This window comes from Malurus melanocephalus, unplaced genomic scaffold (assembly GCF_030028575.1).
Source record: "Malurus melanocephalus ecotype Western Australia unplaced genomic scaffold, MMel_1.1 scaffold_49, whole genome shotgun sequence".
Classification (NCBI taxonomy): Eukaryota; Metazoa; Chordata; class Aves; order Passeriformes; family Maluridae; genus Malurus; species Malurus melanocephalus.
This window is the reverse complement of record NW_026623281.1, coordinates 1,320,539-1,329,914: the sequence shown is the minus strand read 5'-3', so window position 1 is coordinate 1,329,914 and position 9,376 is coordinate 1,320,539.

The following is a 9,376-nucleotide window of genomic DNA, read 5'->3' as shown; positions in this document are numbered from 1 at the left end:
AAGGTTTGCAAGGCAGGGATACCAGGCTGCAATACCAAACAAGAAGCAACACAGGCAGTTGTATAGTGAAATGTGGAACTATTAATGTTTATAGAATAGATTAAAAAAAAAAAAAGAAAGCCAATTTGGGGAAACAAATGTCTGGTAGAGGAGAAGTGCAAGAATGGGGAAGACAGTTCTCTAGGAAGAATCAGATAGCACCTGGAGAACAGAGAAGCTAAATTTAACCAGCAAGGAGAAGTTCTCAACAATACATCTTAACAGTGTGGTTAAGCAACATAAAAACACTGAAATCAGCCAGAGATTCTAATATTTAATGCCTCATATCCCAGGAGCTGACTCAACAATAGCACAGTAATATTTCAACATACATTTTACAACGTATTTCCCTTGCCAATGTGCTTAGGCCAATCTATAATTAGATATAATAATTAGGAGCCAGGTAATACATTATTTGAGTTGAGTGAGTGTCTTGCAGTAGACATGCACTTTTCTTGTTTGAGTTTTCCCTAAGCAAACTGTATTTCCTAGGATTTCCCACCTTACYACTTTGATCACTGCCTTTTCAGATTTCTTGAATTGCAATGATTATCGTTTGTCTGGACTATTCTCAGCCACCTACACTTCTGCAGGAGCTAAACCATAGATAAAATAGAAGCTGAGAATTCGAAATTTTGGTTTGTGTCATCCCACTATGTTATGGTTATTACACGTGCGGGTTTTTTTGAGGTTACATCTCTAAGAAAGTGAGGTCAGATCTTCCTGTCAGAGCTATCATATAAATCATCAGAAACCGTTCTCTTGACAAGTTTAGCAGAGGCCACATCCCCTCCAGGTTCGTTGCCTTGTGCTGGCCCCGCTGTGATTGCTGACAGAGGAACTGCACGTGGCTACAAACACTGCTTTGCCTCTCCTCCTTTTCAGCTGCATCTGTGGAGCCCCTGGCAAGGATGGTGGCAGGGATCTGCCTGTGTTTATCAAAAGGTGGCCAGTATGATTAGACATTTTAATATAGAGTTCTGGCCACCAGGTTTTCCAAGATGCCATGGAAACACATATAAAGATTTACCAAGGGGGAAAAAATGAAGACAGAAGTCTGGGAAAGGCAGTAATGTTCAGGGGACAAGGTTTAATTCTCATTAAGTGGTGTAATGTTGACTATGATTTGCTGTACTGCAGCTTTGTTAGTCAGCTAACAGCTTGATTTTACAACTGTGCTCACATACAGTTAACGTTTTTATTTAAGAAATCCCAATAAAGGTAATATGCCTTGTGCTATAGCTATGGCTTGAAAAATAACTGAGTTAAAAKCTGAGTTTCTTTATATGGCACTTAAAATTTAATAGTGTTTTTTTTCTTTTATTGATCTTTTGAACACTTCATTTGATACCAAAAGTAGAAGGAAGCTGAATTACCCATTCCAAAGCCTTAAGGCAAGACTAGGCAGTCCAGATCTAAACTGAAATCTGAATATTGAAAGATCACCTTTCATCTGTGATGCTAAAACAAAACCTCAGTTTCCTTCTCATCTTCCTGAAGTTTGGAGTGGTCTGATCCTGTCAGAGGCTGTGTAGAGGCTGTGGAAAAGAACACCTGAACTGTGATGCCAACCTTGGCTACAAATTGCTGCTTCTTCTAGACCAAGAGCATTTTATTCTATATATCACATACCTTCTGCTTTTACTGTGAAATAATTAAAATAATGCAGTAGAATTCAAATAGCACAAATACCCTGCRTGGCCTCAGCACCTGCAGCAGCTGTGGCTCTGGTGGCACTGTCCTGTTGGGGGCACATTTGCTGTACGTGCAGCTGTTCAGCCAGGATGGGCTTCTGATTTCTCACCCTGGCTATGCTACGCAATGTGATTAAATTAGATCCCTTACATTGTTCACTGACTTCTGGTAAATTACACCTTTGATTTCTGGCCCAATGAAAAGGTGCTAATTATCTTTTTAAGTGCTCATTTAATGTTCTGCAGTGACATAAAGCATGAGTGCAGCCGCCTGCATGCCCAAACCTTCCAGAGGTTTCTCCCTAGCTGCTCACTCTCATCAACCCATTTCATTTTTCCTCTGCTCCTTCCCTCTGTCCCTCCAAGGCACCTGCTGTGTGCCAGTTCTGCAGCTGAATAAATCTACAGCGTCGTTTGCAGCAACTGGCTCCATTTTAACCCATTAAAAAAAGAAAATTGGCATCCCRTCTGCATTGCCCGGCTTGCATTATGATTTCTCTCTTAGATGGAGCTTAGCAGACCTCACTTTGAAAATAGCTGTCCCTACTCTCCCTTCGAGAAAGAGGTTTACCTGGGGAAGCATTTCACCCGTGCCTTACACCATCTGCCCATTTTGTAAATAGTTTATCAAAGCTCTCTGCTGCTGACTGTGCTTGTGTGACCAGTGGCCCTTGGAGGCTGAGGTGCCCAAACCCATATCCCTGGGGAGCAGCTCTGCCAGGGGCTGTTATCTCCTGGAAAGCAGCCCCAGGCCCTTGCTCCCCATCTCCAAAGCGGTGGAGCCATGGCAGAGCCCGAGGGTGGCTGGCACACCATCCTGCTCTCAACCCTCTCACTCCATGCCGTGTCCCTAGACCTGGCGCTGGTGACTCCCAGCTCAGCATCTCAGCTGGGTCATGTCACAGCTGTGGCTGGGGGTGTCCCACCTCTCACAGGGGGACACAGCAGTGGCTCTGCAGAGGGATTTCATGGCTGCTCCGTGGCAGTCCCATCTCCCTGGCGAGGGAGCAGCTCCTCCGTGCTGGCAGGTGAAGGCACAGCTCTCTCTGCACTGGCACTGTGCTCAAGTTTGCAGTGGTGGCTTTACCGCAGGGAAAGCAGAGGCTTAAAATGCAGTTGTCACCTAAGTGCATGAAACAAAATTCTGTGAAAAACCTGCCAGRTTCTGACAGCTTGTATTTAAATAGTGGAAAAAAACTCAAAACCACTTTTCCAATTGTTGATGCCATCCCTGCTGGTTCTCCCTGCACATTCTGGGAGGTGTCCCCAGGCCATCCCTGCCCCACAGCTGTATAGCGGGCAGGCTCTGGCCCAGGCTCGGGGTTACCCTGCCCCTGGCAGGTCCCAGCCTTCTGCCAAGCTAACAGCCAAAAATATTTCAATTTGGGTTCTATAAATGGTGAAAATTGGGCACAGAAGAAGAGTGGCACTGRCAGCACCCAGTGCCCTGCCCCTGTGGGAGAGGCCTGCTGATGAACCCACACTTTGATTGCAGGTGGACCAGGCTGAGGCTGTTTGACAGGAGATGTTTCCCCTCCCAGTTTGAGCTCTGTTAAACCTTTTCCATGCTGGCTCTGTTTGCTGCAACCTGTGGGCTGTGTCTCGGCAGGGGCTCTGCTCACAGCTAACAGGCACAGCCGTGCTCCCGGCCACTCTCCCAGGACAAAATGTGTTTGTGGAGCACAGCAGTGGCCAGGTTCAGCAGGGCTGGCTGGCGTGTGCTCATCTACTTCTATTAGATTTCTCTCTTTAAAAACACACTGGCTTATTTTTTGTTGTTACTTCCAAAGGAGATTAAATATGCCCTAGTTTGAACTTGAAGAATTATTTTGCTTTCGCTCAAACATCCAGCTATGCTGTATGAAACCCAGGCTTATGAGGCTGCTGCATGAGAACTGGGTTGCCCCCACCTCCTTTTGCAGAATCCTGCTGCCAGAGGTTTTATTCCCTAATCATTACCAAGACAAATATTCCCAGGTGCCATAGTGAAGCTCAGTTATTAAAAAGAAAGAAAGACAGAAAGAAAATAAAGCTACAAATCAGATTTCAAACAGCAGTTAACTTGCTTTACAATCACTTGCTTGCTAAGTGCCAGGTACCCTGTAGATATTTGTGGGACTCAACCCACAGCAGTAGAGCTGCTCCCTCTGCCCGAGTGTGCCCCTGCTCTACTCTGTCCTGTCCTAGACTCGGTTTCTCCRTTGTCCCCACCCTTACACACATTTGCTACTGCACTCCTTCATGGAGACGAAGCCCATACAGAGGGGAGAGCTTCACTGCCAGATACCACACCAGAGACAAAACAACTTGGGTTGTATCAAAGTTTGCTCCCTAACCTGMGGCTGGGCCAGCAGTAGCCCACTGGGGTTTGTGTGCCACTCTTGAGTGCCTCTGCAGCTCCCCATGCCACACAACATTCCCCAAGGAAGCAAGCTGCTTTTGTGCCATGCTGCTGGCTGTCAGGGCACCCTGTCCCTGCGGGCACTTGGAACACAAATGTCTCTTTTGTGTGCGTGTGGTGAGGGCACTGGTGCTGTCACTGAACAGACTGGGGGCCCACAGTTACTCATCTTGACACGGCTGATCCCCTCCAAAGGGCTCAAGTCCAGAGCACTGCAGAYAGGACTCAGCACAGTCCCATTGACCTTCCCTCGCTCGTGTGGTCCCTTGGGATGGGATGGGGTGAGAGCTTTTTCCTGTTCATTGTGATCAATTCTTTCAGTTTACACCTCCTTTTACATCAGCCCTTTCCTACTGAAACAGTGTTTGCAGACATATTCTAACGAGGCCAGGGGGATGCAAGGACATACAAGGACCAAAGYGACATTATTTCTTTCTGGAACAGCACTTCCTCTTTCCAGCCTCTTTTAACATGTCTGCACTGAACAGTAAAACAATATTGACCTAACCCCAGAAGTCTGCAGAATTTAGCTCCTACCAAAACTTTATACAGCTTGCATATCTCTTCACAGGTCTCAAACGTGCAGGACTGAGAATAAATCAGACTATGTTAAGTGGAGAGATTTAAGCAGATACTAAGAAAGATCATTCTGTACATACACCTACAGAAAAGACAGATTTCTTTATTTAGATCTAAACTGGGGACATTTGGTAGGTTGCAGTGATGTTTATGAGCTGTTTATGGCCAACTTGTGAGGTAGATTGTTGTTTGTTGTTTTATTCCATAGAAGGGAAACCTTAATGCATAAATATATGGAAACATAGTTGAACTTATAGGGAGCATATTTTTTCTTGCTTAAAATGAATTCTTAAATTTAAACCACTGCAATTTAGAAGATAAGAGAAGGTAAGTCATGTTTSCAGACTGGTAATAGTTTTTGTCCTAAGAAGCTGTGAGGTTAAATTGTTAACACAAGATTTTTGACATATGTGTGTGATATATTAATGACCTGATCCATTTCCCCAAGGAGCCATTTGGTTTTTAGCTTTTTAACTACTTTTTTTATTTATATTGAGGAAACAATCAAACTCTCATCTGGGACTTTTTTCATTGACATCAGTATGATTGCTGTGGGCTTTTATAAAGGACAATTAATTAAGGACACTGATTCATGATTGAATCACATTCAACTTTGGTGGCTAAAGAGGTTACTGCTGAGGTGATAACCTCAGCTCTTCTGAACCCGACAGGAGTCATGAACCACAGATCCCTCCTGCTGCAGCTCACAGCCCAGCATGTTAACACAAATTGGAATCAATAGATGTTGGAATGAATACACCACGTGCTGAGAACTGGGATGGCCCAAGAGCAGGGAAACCATCCCTTCTGCCACCCTGCTCCAGTAACCTCTGCCAGGAGGGTGGGATGGCCATCAGGAAGTGATAGATTTTTCCATGAGCCCTTCTGTGTTATACCATTGAGCTACAGCACGAAAAGCTGGATATTAAATATCACATCAAGCTGGATTTTTGTTAGACTCCTGCATCTGCTTGGCTTGGCTAGCACAGCTAGTCTGGTTGATTTCAGAAGGAGTTTAGTGGAGGTTCATGGTTCTACAAAACAATAAGCTAAATTCTGTATAATTTTACTTTGAAACAAGCCAGACAAAAGATATTCTTCCCAGCTCACATCACCATTCCCTGCACAATAAGTATTTTACACATGATTTTAACTCAAAGTTGGGAAAAGAGCCAAGAATGAGTTCCCAAGGAATACAAAACCTTACTAAATTGGAGCGTAATACTAGGAAAAAAGTGCACAGGCAGATGTGAATTGAACTGATCTTGAAGGGGACAACGTTTGCTTTTCCAATCCTATTCTCAATTCTACAGCTGCTGGTGATTAAAACCTAGACCATTGTAGCTACTGCCAGTAAAAGAAAAGCCTAAATGTAAGYCCTGTCTCCAAGACAGGAAAAATTGAAAACAAGGTGCTAGTGTCTGGCTGTTAACGCCTTAAACAAAGACCAGAAATACAGCTGGATAATGTTTTCAAATGAAGAGATGCTTTCATCACCGAGGAACATTAAAAAAACCATAGTTCAATGTCAGTCAAAGTTAATTGTGAATTTGTGCAAAGTTCAGTGAAGTAGGTTCTGCAGATTTTCTTGGAAGAAAACAACATGTGATTACATTCTTCAAATGCTTCTATTTTTGTCTAAAACTTGAGTTAAATATTTTAATAATGAAGGAGGAAAAAGACATCACAAGTAAACCAGATGGTTTAGGTACTTTTGGAGGAGAGCAGACAGAGACAGGGACCTTTTCCTACTGCTTTTGGTTTTAGGCCCATGACTTACATGCATATAAAGTAACACATTTCTTTGCCATTCATTTCAATTTCTGACAGTATTATATGTCAATATGTAGCTATTTATTGTCAATATGTAGCTATTTATCTTAACTGAATTTGGCCCAGAAACTTCTATAGATTTCACCCAGTATCTGCAGACTGCATTTGATCTCGTACCTGCTATACAGTCATTTCACTAAGTGTGATGGCAAAAACGTACAACATTCTTATAATCAGGCATCACAAAACATTTGCCACCATTACTGAGTTGCAACTTAGGAGCTGCATGGCAAACAAGTGAGAGACTCACCCAGGAGAGCATCCTCTGTCGTTCTCCCTAGCACAAGCTGATTTCTGTCAGGGATTTGGGGCGGGTGTGGGWCTCTGCTGTCATTACCTTATTCCTACGTGCAGCCCTCCCTCTGCTCACTTTCCCTGGCAAGGGCGAGGTGGATGAGACGCAATCTGCTCCTACCCGAGGAATGACCGAACCACCACAAGTCAGTCTGGTTTTGCCAGCCTCCTCAAGACTACAGTTCCCTGGGTAATCCTGTATGAATTGCCAAACTTAGCACCACTGAGACCATGGGAGTATTTTTAATTTAAGAAATCCTCCAGGTTTTCACTGGGGGAGAACCTATGCCACCCAGAGTGATCATGCTTCACTCTGCAGTGGGTGATGATGCAATTCCTACTGCKTTCCTAGCAAAAGGGGAGAGGTGTAAGGAGTGGCACTTCATTTCTTCTTTTGGTTATGAGTCACCAGCTCTCACCTTAAATACTAGGGTGAGGTTTCCCAGGCAAAAAAAAAGATTGCTCTAATCGTGAAAGAAAAGTAGCCGAGCCTGGAGAGAAGGTTTAAACTGAKAGTTGTGAGGGGCTTAACTAATCCCCACATTAATGAAACCAAACCCCATATAGGACATGATATTTTGTTAAAAAAGCAAGAGCTCTTTGGTTAGAAAAACCCTTGGGATTGTGCCCACTCCTGCAACTCTGTGGCATTTCACAGGATTAGAAAACTTCTTGTTTTAAGCTGTATTCTTTCTGAAAAATTAAACTTTCAGTTTCTCTCCCCCATCACCTAAATTGCTGCTAATTATAGCAGCACTAGAGTTGCTAATYCTCAGGCTTCTGGAAATAAACTCCCACTGTTCTGAAGCAGAGATCTGGTGCTTGTGCAGAGCTGCAGAGCAGAGCCCCTGACCCAGCTCCTCCACGCTGCAAAYCTACACTGAGCTGGGAAGGAGGCAGGAAGGAATGCTGATTTATACCATCTGAAGAGCTGACCCAGAAGCTGGAGTAAATGGGCTTGATCTAGCAATTCCCAACATCCTCACACTCGAGCAGTATTAACGATCAATTAGGAGGCACTTTGTTTCCACACTGAGGCAGCAATAGCTTTAGCCCTCCCTTGAAAGGGCACAAAAGGGCAGAGGGCAATGGCAGAGCAGAGAGATGACAAAATAAAGTGGGGAGAAACTAGGGACTCTTAGGAACCTAACTGCAAATCTTGTAACAAAATGCAATTGGACAGAAGGGACTTGGTTTCAGATGTAAAGTAAGCTAAATAGGTGAAAGAGTTCTCTTTAAACTGTCAACATTAATTTAAGCCAAACTTAATTAAAAAAATAAACTGAAACAGCTGGGTGTAGGAAGTGGCTGGCTGACCTCARTGCTGAGGCTGTTTTCCTTTCTCCTTTTAAACCATTGTTCATCAGCTTCCACTTAAGGCAAACCAGAACCGTCAGACTAACCACAATCAAAACCATGGRGCTTGCTTGCATCTAAGATTTCTCTCTGTGTTATGACATCCATTCAAAGAAAGCAAGGAGTATCACTGGAAAATCCCTTTTACACATTCATATGTGCCATGCTGTTACCTGAATGAGGGGACCAGCAAAATTCTTCAAGCCTCCAAAGCATCTTCTATTCCAAACAATCTTTGAATGTGCTTATTTGTTTGCACATTTGAAAAACCATTGTTTCTACTTCTTATTCTTCATAAACTTCTGAATACTTGATTTCCAAATAGTGGGAGTATGATAAGCCTGCCCCAAAAACTTTATTGCTTTAACATGCTAATCCAGCCCAACAGTGGCTTCATTCCTGCACTGCTGACACAGTGGARCCCTCTCAGAGGGAAGGACTACTTATGGCTCACCTACTATTGATTTTCTGTTGTGGGATGTCCAACAGAACATCTGTTTCTATTTGAAAGTACTGGAGTGTTATTGAAACTCATCAATTCTGCAGTAGGAGGAGAGTACTAACATACAACACACTCCTTATACCTTTCAAATACAGATCAAGTGATGGTTTCTGAGAGAAGTTATTCCACAAGTAATCAATTACCCTTGTGAAGGAAACAAGATCTCTCAGCTTTTTTCTTAGCTGATAGTCATCAGCTCTCTAAAGGACATCCTTTTTGCTATGGTGGGACTTCTTAAAGGGTCTGAAGTTAATAGTATGTTTAAGACCCATATTTCAAGAGTCTGAAGGACTTATATAATGCAAATAATCATCCTACCTTTGCAGGGCTTGTCTTAGCTTGGAACAGGCATCAGAAAGTTATTCAGGAACAGTTATGTTTTACCACACAGAGAACAGATCTTAAAAAAACATTTAACACCACACAAAAAACCCAGGATGGAGAAATGTATATTTTTGTAGTAGTGAGAAACCTTAAACTCATYCATCATGGTTACAACATGGTGGTTATGTTACAGCTCCTGCTGCAGCAGGGAGCAGCGGTGCATACAAGTGCGATGTACAGACAACAGATTACAATGTTTTTCAGTATCTCAGTAGCATATTGCCACACTTTGGAATTTCGAAAGGCAATTCAAGCCAAATATCCCAATCTGCAAAACTTTGATTTTAAGTCTCT